At 37.4% G+C, this 16,201-nt stretch overlaps 1 pseudogene; it reads left to right on the forward strand.

Annotated features, from left to right (window-relative positions):
* The first annotated feature begins 2,251 nt into the window (after positions 1 to 2,251).
* Positions 2,252 to 2,384, forward strand: LOC118012801 (annotated as a pseudogene).
* The last annotated feature ends 13,817 nt before the right edge of the window (positions 2,385 to 16,201 follow it).

Below are 16,201 nucleotides of genomic sequence, written 5' to 3' on the forward strand. Positions count from 1 at the left end.
TTGCTACTACTTAGTCTACAAAGAAAAAATGAGTGTTGGGCCCACTTTTAAAATTACGAGGTACCATAAAAATTTTGGCATTCTGAGGACTCTCCCTGATTTGGAGAGGGCTGGAAAATTTGAAAAGGGATAGAAATCTCACTTTTATGGTAAACTGCGCTCAACAGGATCTAGAACCCTATAATAGTGTCTCCTTATTCATGGGGGATATATTCTAAGACACCCAGGGGATGACTGACTATGGATATTACTAAACCTTATAGATACTACTTTTCTCCTATACAATCATATCTATGAGTAAGTTTAATTTTAAATTAGGCACAGTAAGGGATTAAGAACAATAACTAATAATAAAATAGAACAACTATAACAATATCCTGTAATAAAAGTTATGTGAATGTGGTTGCTCTCTCTCTTTCAAAATATCTCATGGTACTGTACTCACTCTACTTCTTGTAATGATGTGAGATGATGAAATGCCTGCTTGATGAGGCGAAATGAGGTGAATGATGGAGGCACTATGACGCAGTGTTAGGATACTGTTGACATTCTGACAATATATCAGAAAAAGGATGGTTTGCTTCCAGAGGCTGACCACAGGTAACTGAAACCATGGGAAGCAAACTGTGAAGGAGGGGTTACTGTATTAACATCTTGGAGCAGGCAGGTCATTTTTTGTTGTGGATGTATCCTGTGCTCTGTGGATGCTTAGCAGCTTCCCTTGCCTCTACCCACTAGGTGCCAGTAGCAGCCTCCCACTCATAACTATCCAATATACCCCCTGAAATTAAGGTATATCCTAGGAAGGAAAGGCAAATCACTCCTAGTGGAGAACCACTGTTCCGGAGGGAGAAAAATGGGGCATGTAACCTCATACAACTTGAGGAGCACATTTCCCTCCTTGTGTAGAATGATCTCTGCCAGGCTGACCATGCTGACTCCCCAAATGTTGAAAAGATGCTTTTTCTCTCTTACCACCTGTGTGGTTTCTGGGTCTCCTTTCAGCTGCCTATTTATTGCCTTCTCTTCATGTCCCTTTATGTTACAAAGTGCGTTCAGTAGGGTTCAATACTAGACCCTTTTCTCTGATTCTCCTTTTTTCTATTAATGTTATCCATACCCATGGCTGCTATTCATACTTCTTTTCCTCCAATTCAGACTTTTAGCACCAGATTTCCATTTATCTTCTGAAAACTGCATTGATACTTGAAACATAAAATCCCCTTACCTAAAAATGATCTTATTTCTCCAAATCTCTTCATGCTTTCTGTTCTGTCATCTATTATTGCCCTTACCAGAATCCAGGTGTCCTTGATTTTAAAATAGGGAGTTGTCTCCTCATTATAATCCATGTACCATAATTTGTCCATAAATTCAGTTATGCATACTGTCTCATCATTTCTACCTTGCAAAAACTTCTTACACCTATACCCTCTTTTAGTGACCTCTGGATCTATTTCTACTCCAGGCTCTCATTTCTACTTGACTTCTGTTTAACAAGATTTATCATTGCCTGACAGCCATTTCCTGTCTATCTATCCATTTCCCCTATTTACATACTTCTATAAGAGGATCCTTCTAAAGCATAATTTTGATTGTCATTTTCCTTCTTAAAACCAATTTTAATGGGGCACCTGGGTGACTCAGTTGGTTAAGAAACTGCCTTCGGCTCAGGTCATGATCTCAGGGTCCTGGGATCGAGCCTTGCATCGGACTCCCGGCTCGGCAGGAAGCCTGTTTCTCCCTTTCCTACTCCCCCTGCTTGTGTTCCCTCTCTCGCTGTCTCTCTCTCTGTCAAATAGATACATAAAATCTTAAATTTTTTTTTTTTTAATTACTTCCTTGTCTCTGGAGAGTTAAGACCTCCATGATCTAGTTCAAACCTTCTAGTTTTCTTTTTGGTATTTCCTCTCTACTTACAATTTCAGCCCAATGAATGTTACCTGAAGATACCTATGTTTCTCACATTGCTACTTTTCCTTAAGCTCTTTTCTTTAGCACTAATATTCTTTTTCTCTCAGTCCTACCTAAACATCAGGAGTCAAGTCAGGATAAAACTTCTTTCAGATTCCCAGATATAGTTAATCTTCCTCTTTCCCATTCTCACCTAACTTCAACACTTAATTTATACCAATTCACTCATTTTCCCCCTTATTAAGCAGTGAGTTCTTTGTATTTCCTAAATTATGTAGCACAATGTGTTATTCTTGATAAGTGCTTAATGTTTGTTGAGGTATGTATACATATCAGGAGCTTTGCGCAGTGGCAGTATCGTAGCCAATGAGGTTTATCCAAGGCGCGATTATTGCTAATTGAAAACTTATACATATCAGGAAAGTTGGGCTTGCTTTGGACCTAGCTTCATAAACAGTAAGAATCTGATTTACACATAAAGAATTATTCACTGGCAGATCTCCCCTAAAAATCCTAAATTCTCAGTGACAGACTGTATTTCAGAAAAATGGCCACAGCTCTATTTCCAATCCCACATGTTTTTCTAGAAGCTTGCTCTCTCTATCAGAAAACATTATCTATTTCTCCTCCTTTTGAAATTCAGTAGGACTTTGTGATTACCCTAACAAATAGAATGCAGCTCAAGGATGCTGTGTGACTTCCAAGATTAGGTCCCAAACAGCAATCTGGCCTCCACCTTGCTTTTTCTCTCCAGATACCCATCCTTGGAATCCAATCACTGTGTTGTGAGGAAGCCCAAATTAACACACCCTAAGAGATGCCTATGTAGAGGGGAAATGAGTCCCCCAACCACTGGCCAGCACTGAACTCCAATCAGTTATGTGAATGAGAGTGAGCCTTCAGATGATTTCCCCAGCACCCAGTTTTTGAATGTTTCTGTTAAGGAACCAGATAACATGGAGCCGAGGGAGACAAGCCATCCATCCTACTCTACCTGTACAAATTCTAACCGTGAGTATAAGTGATTGTCTTAGAATAGTGTTGTGGGGTAATTTGTTATGCAGCCGTAGTAACTGGAACACACTTCTAAGTAAATATAGTAAGAAATAAAATCATATTTTTCCCATTTTTTACTCATATGTAAGAGATAAGGCCATTGTCTCATAGAGAGAGTTTCTTACAGTGTCTTAAGGTGGGAGAGAAGGACAGAAAAAACTGAAACAGACTGATGAGAGTGATGACTAGAGGGAAGCATACATACAAACTATGGCTGCAGTTTTAATAAAAATCTACATAATATTTTAAGTATGATAATATTAGGTCTGTTCATGATACAAAAATTTAAGCTTCTGTCAACTTCTGGGAGAATTTCAAGTTAAAGTGAAGATATTTTGCAAATGCAGAACATCATATGCAAGCCTATAAGTACAGGCATAAATCTCAAGGGACAGATTTTTCAGGTAGATAATAAAATGGTTCCTGTTACTGTACAATTTGAGAATTTGTGTTTTTGTGGTGTTGCCTGTCATACATATCACTAGAAGATGTTTACTCTGAAGAAACATTGGTGTTTTGCAGATGTATCAGAGAATTCTAGCCCAGTTTCTACTCAGCTGCCTTTGTATTATGAGTCTACAGGGGGCCAAATCACAATCTTTTCCTGGTTGATTTCTTTCCAAGTAGTGGTCCCATTAGTTTTTCTCTCATCATTTCCAATAATTGCTGAGCTTCCTTCTCTTTTACTGTTGTGGCTTCTTATAGTCAACAGAAATCCAGTAGGATTTTTGGTGTCCTTTATTGAATAACAATTGAAACACTACTTTTATTTATTTATTAGCTTTTTAAAGATTTATTTATTAGAGAGAGAGAGCGCACGCACTAGTGGGGGGAGGGGCAGAGGGAGAGGGAGAGAGAGACAGTGAGGGAGAGAGAGAAAGAAAAGCAGACTCCCCGCTGAGCACAGAGCCCCACACTGGGCTTGATCACAGGACCCTGAGAGATCATGACCTGAGCCGAAATCAAGAGTCTAATGCTTAACACACTGAGTCACCCAGGCACCCCTGAAACACTACTTTTAAAATGGGGTAACTGCAACAATTGTGAAATAGCTAATTTTATAATTAATTTCTTAATGGACTTACGAGAATGATGATGCCTACACAATACCAGGTATGAAAACATACTTGAAATGAGTCAAAAGATACTTTTTCTGTATCTCTAAACTACAATGATTGATTACGAAACAAAACAAAAGGTATTATTTTGCATACATCACAGCAGTGGAGGGGGAGAACCTTCCTTTATTTACATGCTTTTCTAGACGTGGAACTATTTATAAGTATAATATATAATTTATAAAATTATGAATCAACCTTAATTTTATTATATATATAGAATAATGATGTTAACAGCAAAAAATATAATAGCAAATGTTTATTGAGCACTAACTATATGCCAGACACTGACGGACATTGTTCAATTTAAGAATTAGTTTCTCAAATTTGAGTAATAACACATTTAATCTACGCAATAACTCTAGGGGATAACACTTTATTATTTATTTATTTATTGGGGGGATAAACACTTTAAATTTCCCTTTTTTTTGGATGAGGATAGAGTCACAGGGAGATTTTATATATTTACATATATATATATATATATTCATTCTTGACATTATCTTTGTAAGCATAAACACCACACACACATTATTATAGTGTGTCAAGTTTCTGAAGGAAAGACACACCACTAGTTCACTAGCATATTTTCTGCTTTGTTTTACAATGAATATAATCCAGTTCCTGTCTAATAATCATCTTCCATGAAATGCCTATTTTTCTCCAGAAATGGTCTTTGAGTCGAATGTTCTAGCTGAGGGGCTCACGGTGGTAACGGTTCCCGCAGCCATCAGTACATTAGCTCCAACTGCTGCTGTATCCATTGCCATTTACGTTTCTCCCAGGAGAATTTAGATGAAAAAAGGAAACTGTTAGTGCTAAGTGTGTGCCAGGTTTGAATATAATCTCTAAACACATTCTAGCTGAGCCTAGAATGAGAATATTTTCTCTTATTTTCAGTGGGCAAAATACTATGTTATAGAGTACAAAATTTTAACACATTACAGTAAAAACAGCAGTATCATAAAAATGCACACTCTTAGGAGGACAGAAAAGATTTTATTTGGAACACTAGTTTTGAATCTAAACTCTTGCTTCCCAAAATTTAAATATTCGGGACCCAAGGATGCAAAAATCAAATTTGGTTGCTGAGTTTTTTCAGACTGGTCTTCCATGACACCAGGTAACAAACATACATGTCATTTCAAACAAAGAGTTTTGGGTTAATTCAAAATGAGGATTTTATAAAATTCAATTTTATCTTAACATTGCCTTTCTTATCATAAAGCTATTCATATGAATTCATAAGTACCTACCCATATATAGGTCCTTGTCTATTGTCATCTCTAAATGTTTTATACTTGCACAATTCAATTTTGTTGAAACTTATATCCAAAGTCACAGGGAGTATTTCATGCAAATCCTAAACTAAGAAGACTGGGAGTCATGTAAGTCTTTGGAAATTAAACCCTTCATCTTCCAAATGTGGTGTTATTGCTTCAGAATGAGAGAGTTAAAGGCTGAAACCTGCTGCTAAATGATCCTGCTCAATATGTTTGTAGGTGCAGCTCAAAGAGAATCCAAGGGATTACTCCTTGTTTTTGTGTGAGTAGGTGATGCTTCATAGTCGATATGGGGAAGTCTGACACATTCCATAGAGAGAAAATGGTGCACGGTTAGCTTGAGCACAATTGGGAAAGGTATTATTAGGGAGTGGAATCAGAATAACTGAAGAAATATAAAACTTAAAAAAATAAAAGTAGAATAAAGCAAGAAACTGTGAGTAAAGATTCTGGGAAAAGACTGAAACTAAATGTAAGCCATCCTAATGATACCCAGCAAAACCACAGCCTCCTGGAATTTTAAATCAGAAATATAATAGCAGAGTAAACCCAAATATAAAAGACTTAAATAACAATTCCAGAATCCCACAAAACCATCCATCCACTCTTCCATTTATCCACTTGTTAGTATAATTGGTAAACCAAATACAGTATTGTGGCCCTCTGATCATCTGAGACACCAGAAGTCAGACTCTTTTCTAAATCACAAAGGTACTATTAAAAGCAATATTGAAAAATTTAATGAGATGGGATAATGCAAAGAGCCAGTCTTGGTAAATGATTAAGTGACTGTTATGTTTTTATTGGGTTTAGTGCTTCTGGTGTATATATTATTATGACGGTGTGTAAAAGTGATATGAGAGGAATTGTTTTCTCCTAGGCAATTTCACCCTTTTACTTCTGAACGAAAAGAAAAATACTACCCTGTCTTACAACTCTTTCCAATCCCTCATACATTTTTCCTTTGTTTTTTACTTTTCTTCTTTGTTTCTCAGAGTTCCAAATTTAAGAGATTTGATGAATGGATGTTCATGGCTAGGAAATACAATTAAGTTTGAGGGATACTGAAGGACAGTATTGAATCATTGCAATGAATTGTACTTTTTAACCATAAGTATTGGGTACATAGCTGTGGTAGACTGATAGTACTGATGACCCGAATACTTTACCCATCCCTTTATCCATGTCCTTTGCATTTTCTCTGAAAAGAGCGGGGGTCTATTTTCCTATTCGTTGAATCTGGGCATAGACATGTGATTTGCTTTTGTTAGGGAGAAAGAATTTGCTCTATCTTCAAGGTCCTTCTATCTGGACTAAAAATCAAATTGACGTGAAACAAATTAACAGGAGAAAATCAAATTTAATAGTGTAAGTACAAGGAATCCACACAGACACGGAAATTCTAAAGACAGGCTACATGGTGCTTATATGAGCTAAGGAGAAGGGTGGGGTCTGAGGATGCAAAAGGGAGAAAGACCATTAGCAAGAAGGTGAAAGGAGATGTTTGGAAATCAAAGTTTTCCCTGTTATATAGATAAGTTTCTTAGGTAAAGAGGAATCTCTGTTAATAGCTCTCTCTTTTTTTAAGATTTTGTTTACTTATTTGACCCAGAGAGACACAGTGAGAGAAAGAACACAAACAGGGGATGTGGGAGAGGGAGAAACAGGCCCCCCGCCCAGCAGGGAGCCCAGTGCGGGGTTCGATCCCAGGACTCTGGGATCATGACCTGAGCCGAAGGCAGACACTTAATGACTGAGCCACCCAGGTGCCCCGATAGCTCTCTTTTTGATAAAAGCAGGCAGCTGAGGGGGAGGTAAGGAACTTTTCCTGAACATGCTAGGTTTTGATTGCTTTTAACTCAAAATAATGTTCATGGCAAAGTGGTCCATCTTGGGGTGGCCTGTCTTTGACCCTTAAACTGTGGTCAAAAGGATGTTAGAAGGCTTTATATAAGCAAAACCCTAAAAAACTGCTTGTGAATTTCTACTTACTCCCTTAGAAGCCTGCTACATCAGGAGATGTGGAAGATGAGAGACCAGGCAGGGCAGAGTTCAATTATCCATTCCCACAGCCTTCTATATCAAGCAACCCCTAGACTACTAAACAGCTGACCACAGATACAGGAGGGACTCATCAAGCCCAGCAGAGCCCTACAGAGATGAACCAATCCCCAGCCTACCTGGAGACATGTAAGAAACAATAAATGGTTGTTGTATTGAGCCACTGAAGTTTTGAGATGTTTGTTAAACAGCAATAGCTAACTTGCACAATACGTCAAAGATTCATACTCTGTATCCTTAAAAGCAATATCTTTTGGTACTTGAATGAGGAATTGGTTTTGGTCTATGCAAGATAGAACTTTAAGAACATTAACATTAACATATTTTTCACTTCCATATCTTATAATGTGAATAATATTAAAATCAACATTTTTTTTTAATTAGAAAACTGAGAAAGAGAAAGTTTAAGTAATTTGCCTAACATCACACATTAGGTAGGACCTGGCTTTTAACCCAGGTAGCTTGACCCCAGTGCATGGGATTTTAGCTACTAAGCTTAAATAAGACTACCACCATTTTGGTTGAGCATTGGATTTTTTCAGGCATAGGCTAAGGTAATTGCTTGTTTCATTTGTCAGAATTTTCTTCAATGTGATCATTTTTCTATTCCTTTAAATATATTTTTTAAAAGATTTTATTTACTTATTTGAGAGAGAATGAGAGTGAGAGCGAGAATGAGAGTGAAAGAGAAAGAGAGCATGAGTGGGGCAAGGGGCAGAGGGAGAAGCAGACTCCCCGCTGAGCTCAGGTAGCATGACCTGAGCTGAAGGCAGATGCTTAACTGACTGAGCCACCCCCCTTTTAATATTTTTATATAAGCCATTGAGATAATTCATGATTCTTTGGATAGGATCCTGAGTCGGCCAACATGGATAATATCATTTTGAAAAACTGACCGGGGCTCCTGGGTGGCTCCGTTGGTTAAGCGACTGCCTTCGGCTCAGGTCATGATCCTGGAGTCCTGGGATCGGGTCCCACATCGGGCTCCCTGCTTGGCGGGGAGTCTGCTTCTCCCTCCGACCCTCCCCCCTCTCATGTGCTCGCTCTCTCTCATTCTCTCTCTCTCTCTCAAATAAATAAAATCTTAAAAAAAAAAAAAAAAAGAAAAACTGACCAGAGTATCAAGTGAATATAGTGTATCTTCCTTCTCTAGAATCCTACAAGTATGGACGCTTAACAATATGTCAAAAATATAAATGTCCAATGATTTTTAAGGACAATTATTTAATCTAGTTAGTATTCTTTCCCTCTGCGCTTGACTATTGATAATCATTTTTGAGAACAAAGTTTAAGCCAGTATCCTATCATGCACTAGGAAAGAATTCTTTAGTTGACAGAACCCACTGCCCATGCAGCAGTGATTCTAGAGAAATACCCATCTGGGAATCAAACAGGAAATCCTAACACCTGACTGACTCCACCTGTTCACCCTGACTCATTCCAGGCACAGCTGAAGTGATTAACAGGGTATCATGTCCACTTCCTGTGTGGGGTCTATTTCATAGCTCCAGGGATTCCTCCCTTCCTAGATGATTATTTCCCAATGTTTTAAGGAATATATTTATTTAAACCTGTAACATCACTAGGAAAGAGTGAAGAAAATATCAACAATAATTGGGAGAGTAAAGAAAATATTAAAAATACCTGGAAGTAGAGAGAAGACAAATTCTGTATTTTAAAATACAAAGCAAATGAGCCTGTATTTTGGGAAGAGACCAGTTGCATGTGAGGAGCTGAGTCAGACGTTCAGAATCAAATGACAGTTGATCATTCCCTCCTCCTCACTGCAGTGTGGAATATGAGAGCAAAGGGACCCTCATTGGACTTAAAGGGCAATAAATACAGACCAAATAAAGAGAAATATTTTCTCACACAGCATATAGTTAATCTGCAGAATTTCTGGCTCAGGGGGTCATTTAATTAAATAATCTACACAGATAGAATTGGGTAATTTTATGACCACTAATAACATTTTCAGTGCTACAAAGTGAGCATGATAAAGGTAAATCAACTCCCATCTTCCAGGCATAAGTTCATAGTCCATAGAAGATAGGAAAAATTTCATTGCCAAATGCAAATAACATTGGACCACCCAGTAAACCCCACTGACTTCCTTATGAGTAACAAGAGAAAAACTTGGAATAACCGTTCCTTTAATTGTGAAAAACTGACCCTCACTCAAAATACAGCACTGATGCCAAAAAATGTTAATGGTGAAATCTATATAGGCAAAATTTGGGGGTAACTGTTTTCTGTATTATATTTTCTACCCAAGTAAAGGTTTATAGCAACAAAATCTATGAAAGTAGGGAAATATAATTAAAGAAGTTAAAGGTGGGTGCAAGTGGTTTTAATTACACAATCAAAACAAACAAACTCAAAACAACAATAACAGTAGAGTTTCAAAATTTACTGCCACTCAGAATTTGGTATATTTCCTGACAGGTAAATTTGACTATTGAAATATAAGGAGACCGTTTTCTAAGAGAAAAATGTGGCGATATATTAGTATGATCAAGCTGCCATGACAAAGTACCAGAGAGTGGGTGGTTTAAACAACAAAAACGTTTATGTTCTCACAGTTCTGGAGCCTGGGAATTTGCCATCAGGATGCTGGAACTTTCAGGCTCTGGTGAGAGCTCTCTAATGGTTTGCAGACTGCCACCATGTCCTCATATAACGTGTCCTTGTGTAATTGTGTCCTCATATAAGGAAATGAGAGGAGAGCAAGCTGTCTGGTGTCTCTTCTGAGGAGGGTACTAATCCTACCCCACCCTCATGACCTCATCTAAACCTAATTACCTCCCAAAGGCCCCATCTCCAAATACCATCACACTGGGAGTTAGGGCTTCAACATATGAGATTTGGTGAACATAATTCAGTTCATAGCACAAAATATTCACTAAATGCCCAATTTAGTCAATAAATACACAAGCTTTCATCATAACAACCCACATATATCCATCTCCTACTACTTATCAGGCAATATTCAGACACTTGAGGCACAAAGGCGAAAAAAAAAAAAAGACCCGTCATCTTAAATTGTGTTCCCAGTTCAGTTAGGGAAGTCCGTATACAAATAATGGACCCTAATGCAACGTTTAAATAACATAAAAAGAGAATATATTTAATGCCTTGAGATCCACAGAAGAGAAAGATGGTAGTTGGGAAACTAACATTTAGGCTTAAAGTACAAATATGAGCTTGTCAGGCTGACATGAGTTTTTCAAACAGAGCTGCAGTTAAGTGCAGTTCCATCACCCGGCATGGGGAGAGGATGTGCCGCATTCTAGAACGACCAATAAGACAATGAGGCTGAATTTCATGAGTGACAGGGAACTGATAATGTTCATCTGACATGGTAGGCTGAAGTAAAATGTGAGACCGATGGCTTTCTACAGAACATCAGAAAGTCACATTTCTAAACTGGAGGATTGGCAGTGGAAAAGCACTGGGTTAGTAAAAGAGGAGATCTACTCAAAAACTGTTCTCACATTTCGCACAAGTACTAAGAGATGCCTTGCCAAGTGACAGGTCGGCAGTGTTCACTTCTCCAGAATTCTGGAATAGCATTGACAATAGGAGGATCTGGAGCAATTATACAATTTTAGGGCATCTGCACAAAAAAACCTAGGTGTGTGTGATGGAGAGACATAGCTAACAGCTCCTGGGCAGATGGATTATGGTTCTCCATACACTTGCTGCAGATAAAGAAAGGTGGAAGTAAATCATACTGGCAAGGGAGCTGACCATATTGAATCAAAGTGAACTGACACGAACAACGGAAAGTTCCTTGTGACTCATTTTTACACCTTATTTACACTGCCAATAAATAAGCCTTTTGTCAGATCCGAGATTTAGACACTTGTCAAAACATTTTCATGACAGAGCATTTGTGGTTGTTTTGAAGGTCCATTGCAAGGGACCAACAGAAAAAAGGAAAATATGTGAGGGTATTATATAGTTCAAGTGACTAGGTTAGCCTTAATTAAAATTATGAGTCTCCAAAAATTATCAAGTATCAGAGATTTACATTATAGATGTGGTTTGAGTCATATGAGTATTTATTATCATTTTTATTGATTGAGTAGGCAGCAGCTTTTTTTCTTTGCTGCAGTAACCTTGATTGTAATTATTATAAACATTTGACATAATGTCTAATTAAATTGTCTTTTACATGTTTTTCTCTATATAAAGCATAAAACTAAAAAGGAGGTGAAACTGAGATATTCCCATTCTTTAATTGTACCATATTGGTATTTATGAAGATTATGGAATTCTGTGTTTTAAAGGAATAAAAATATTTAAATGATGAAAAAATCAAACTGAGGTCACATCGTCATCTTCAAAGAAGACAATTATGATATTTCATCAGAGTCATGTGCTTTTTTTATTCAGTCCATCTTTTTTTTAAATTTTATTTTATTATGTTATGTTAATCACCATACATTACATCATTAGTTTTTGATGTAGTGTTTCATGATTCATTGTTTGCATATAACACACAGTGCTCCATTCAATACGTCCATCTTTTTAAAGCTGTGGTTTATTTCTTTCTTTAAAGCTGTGGTTTGTTACACTCAGATGAACAAAACACCCTAGATCTGTGTGTTTAAATAATACTTTGGTTAATTGGCCTATAATTTGGACATCTTTTCTCCTATATTAAATGAGCACCTTCTACATCCTTAACTCACCTACTGTTACAGTTTTCTGTAGGAAACACATATACTCATTTATCCTTGATTATCTATTATTGTAATTTTTAAAAGTTTTTTCCTTCCTCATATTTAACTCCATCACATAAATATAAGTACAAGTTCTCATATTGGTTTCTAAAACTGAAGAGCATGTTTCTAGAAGACTGTAAGTACCATACAAAACAAACAAAAATTTCAAAGTCCCACTTTGAAGCAGAAATCATATCTCAGAGCATAAGTTCTCTGTGGGTTATCTTATTCAATATGTTTTGAAGTGACTCAACCCTAATCCTGCTTCTGCTAGTTGCCATGCTTACCATAAACACAATTTTGTAATGCCAACCATAAAGAAAATTTAAAGGTGCTTGTGAAAAACTCACTAGTTATCCTTTTTAAGCATCACAATAGAATTTACAGTACCCACAATCATTCTCTTTTGACTGCTTGCTTCTTTTTTTTCCTATCTAAATTGTGAATGCTATTAAAGAATACAATAAGGTTATGTAATGGAATTTAAACACACTTTATTGTAACAATATAAGTTCCATGTACAGTTATAAGCAATATGGCTGTACTTAATAATTTTACATTACAAACATAATTGTGGTATCAAATTAGTAATTTTCACAAAGTACTTGCATTAGAAATTTGTATGATACAATATATTTCAATTCTCAGTTGCACAGGAAGATAACAATTTGTTTAATAGGAGGACTGGGGATACAGTTCATACTCTTAGATTGATTATCCTGCTTTACATAAAGCTTAGACTGCTAGCCATAGAATTTTAGAGCATGAAGAGCCCTTAGAGATCAAATAGTTCAACAACCTCATTCTACAGAAAAAGAAAGTAGAAGTTAGGGGAAGTGATCTGACTTAAATCATGTACCATAGCACATTAGTGACAAAGCTAGAATGAAAGCCAATTCTTAACTTCTCAAGATCATGATGGGAGGTGGGGGTAAAAAAATTAGATCTGGAAATCTCACGCACAACAAAAGGTGTTAACCTTTCGGTTGGACTCAGTCACCCAGGTATGGAAGGTGAGGAGCATTCCAACCTGTAGCTGTTAAGCAGGAGAAAAGGAGCCAGTAAAGAAGGCTGAAGGAGGAGTAGCTGGTAGAATGATAAGGAAATCAAGAGAATGTGGGATTATTACACCCAAGAAAAGAAATAAGGGCTGGGTCTGTATTCAATGCTGCTGAAAGACTGAGTAGCAAACACAGCTGAGGAGACCACTGGTTTAGCAACATGGCAATCACTGGTTTCCTGATAACTGAGCCTGAACCGGGTGGTTAGGACTAAAGCTGGATTGGAGTGAACAGAGGTGAGAATGTGGACAAAGTGACCAGAGGCTTTAAACTGAGGAGGTTTTTGTCTGGTGACAGTAGCTGTGGGAAAGGAGGGGTTAAACAAGGTCTTCATTAAGCTACTTCTTCAAGTTTGTACTCCCAGTCACAGAACAACAAAGATTAAATTGCCACGGGAAATCGGCTTGAGATTTGTTACAGGGGGCATATGCACAGCACTTTGTTTTATTGGGGGTGTGTGTGTGTGGATTATTAGTTAACCATCCGTCCTAGAATGAAATGTGTGCTCAATTTATAAAATGTTGCTGCAATCCCTGAGGGTGAGAGGAAGTTTTCATTCTCCATCCTGTCTTAACCTAAAGCCCCAGCCAAACCCTCAGAAAACAATCCCTGTTTTTCCCGGCATAACCCTCACTAAGACACTCCATTTCTAGAGCAGTCCACCTTAAAGACTTGTTTCTTCTAGCAGGGAGCTCATCAATATCTGCACAGCGTCGCGGGCAGCTAGGAGGCCCGTCCATTAATGAAATGTTAATGACTGAATTAGACCTGTAATAACTGAAGTAGGAGGCACTGCTGTGAGTCCATTAGCATCAGCAGACCCCGCTGAGGAACAAGTAAACACTGCGCACAATGAGAAAACTTTCCGGCAGAAGACTTGGAAGTGTTACACAGGTGTTTTCACATGGAAAATGACATTTCCCTGAAATAGGATTTAGTTTATTTACGAAAGCTAATTCCAGCCACTATATTTCTTCAGACAAAAATAAAGAATACAAGATGGATGGTGTACTTGCTCAAGAGTGTTTTGATTTTTTTAATTCCAACATTGCACAATTGTTTTTGCAAAACTTTTGAGGATAACTTACATTTGTCAGGTGCCAGTTATTCCCAACGGTAACTGGTCTTCTTTCCCTCTTCTTGCCTTGTTCTTTTAATGGTTTGTTTTCATTTTGCAGATACTCCCTTCTAAATTTTTTCTTACTTTTGTGCTTCAAGTAAACCCTAGAGTCTTCTTTTTTTTTTTTCTCTCTCTCTTTTTTTAGAGAGAGGATGAGACAGAGAGCATGAGAGGGAGGAGGGTCAGAGGGAGAAGCAGACCCCCCGCTGAGCAGGGAGCCCGATGCGGGACTCGATCCCGGGACTCCAGGATCATGACCTGAGCCGAAGGCAGTCGCTTAACCAACTGAGCCACCCAGGCGCCCCAACCCTAGAGTCTTCTCAGGACAGCCTATCCATTTTCAGAAAGGGGAAGAGCATAGAGGAAATGAGGATACTTTTTCAGGCTTGATTAATATAAAATGATTGTGGAATCCACTCCTGAGATGTAAATATAAATCATATGGCATATAAAGTGAAACCCGTTACGTATTAGCCTGTAGCTCAATTCAATAATATATTGTTCTTGTAATAAGCTTGAAGATTTACCATTTTTATTTAAACATATATTGTAATTCAATAATATCTGAATTGTAGCAACCTGATGTGAGGCAAAAATAATTGCTATCTTGAGTTATTACAAAAGACAGAATAGCTAAGGCTAATCCTATTGAAATTCTTTATTATGGGGCACCTGGGTGGCTCAGTTGGTTAAGCAACTGCCTTCGGCTCAGGTCATGATCCTGGAGTCCTGGGATCGAGTCCTGCATCAGGCTCCCTGCTCAGCGGGGAGTCTGCCTCTTCCTCTGACCCTCCCCCCTCTCATGCTCTCTCTATCTCATTCTCTCTCTCAAATAAATAAATAAAATCTTTAAAAAAAAATTCTTTATTATGTCTACTGTTGGTCTCATTGTCCCATATTCAGACTTGGATTGCTAACCACAGTTAAAAATAACATATAGGTGGTTTGAGGATTGGACCCTCGGGTTTGCTAGGCATAGGTTGTAGAAATACATATAAAAAGGTCATAAAAATCAGTATCATATTGTTTTGGTTAAATCGAATATTATATATCAGATGAAGTATCCAATAATGTGTATCACAGCTTATGTTTAACCTCAAGCCCTTAGTTCTATTTTACCTACTGGCTGTGTGACACTAGAAAAGTTCTTTAACCTTTCAGGGATTGATTTTAATCTTTAAAAAGAAAGTTTTATAAAGGATAATATCTATAGGTATTTAAACTTTATATTTATATGAACTTTAAATTTACATAATTATGTTTCTGCTATATTAAAAATTAAGAGGTAGGAATAGGAGATAAGAGAAAGGGAATTTAAAAGATGAATTACAAATCTATCAACCAATTCTGCCACAAAAAAGGAAAAGTCATATCAAGGGAACTCAAATTCACAGGAAACAATGCAGTCTACATGAGAACAAAATAAATATTTTAACAGAATTCACAAACACAACAAATCATAAAACATACTTGTTTGAACAAACTGTGTTCTAGTACAGCCCTTAAGAGGTCAGATATGAAAGGAACAAATGCAAATACTAGCATGTTTCTTCTCTAAAACCTAAACGTTGGTTTATTATGCAAATAATTTGCTCCTTGATTTACATGTCTGGAGTGTTACGGTTAACTTTAGACCTTAAAATACACACACATACATACTCCCATGTGCACACGCATACACACTCACCATTGGTTCCTTGAAATCTTTGTCAGTTTTCTTATATCATTCTAGCTTGTTACCTGAATTCAGTGGGAGAAGTTCTGCACAGTATTTGCAAATAGCAAGCATGACACTTGAGTTGAAATTCAGACCATGCGATGAACTGGCCTATAAAGATGAGGTCAGTGACAAATAGTA

The sequence above is a fragment of the Mirounga leonina genome, unplaced genomic scaffold (assembly GCF_011800145.1).
Source record: "Mirounga leonina isolate KUSES-001 unplaced genomic scaffold, KU_Mleo_1.0 Mir_151, whole genome shotgun sequence".
Taxonomy (NCBI): domain Eukaryota; kingdom Metazoa; phylum Chordata; class Mammalia; order Carnivora; family Phocidae; genus Mirounga; species Mirounga leonina.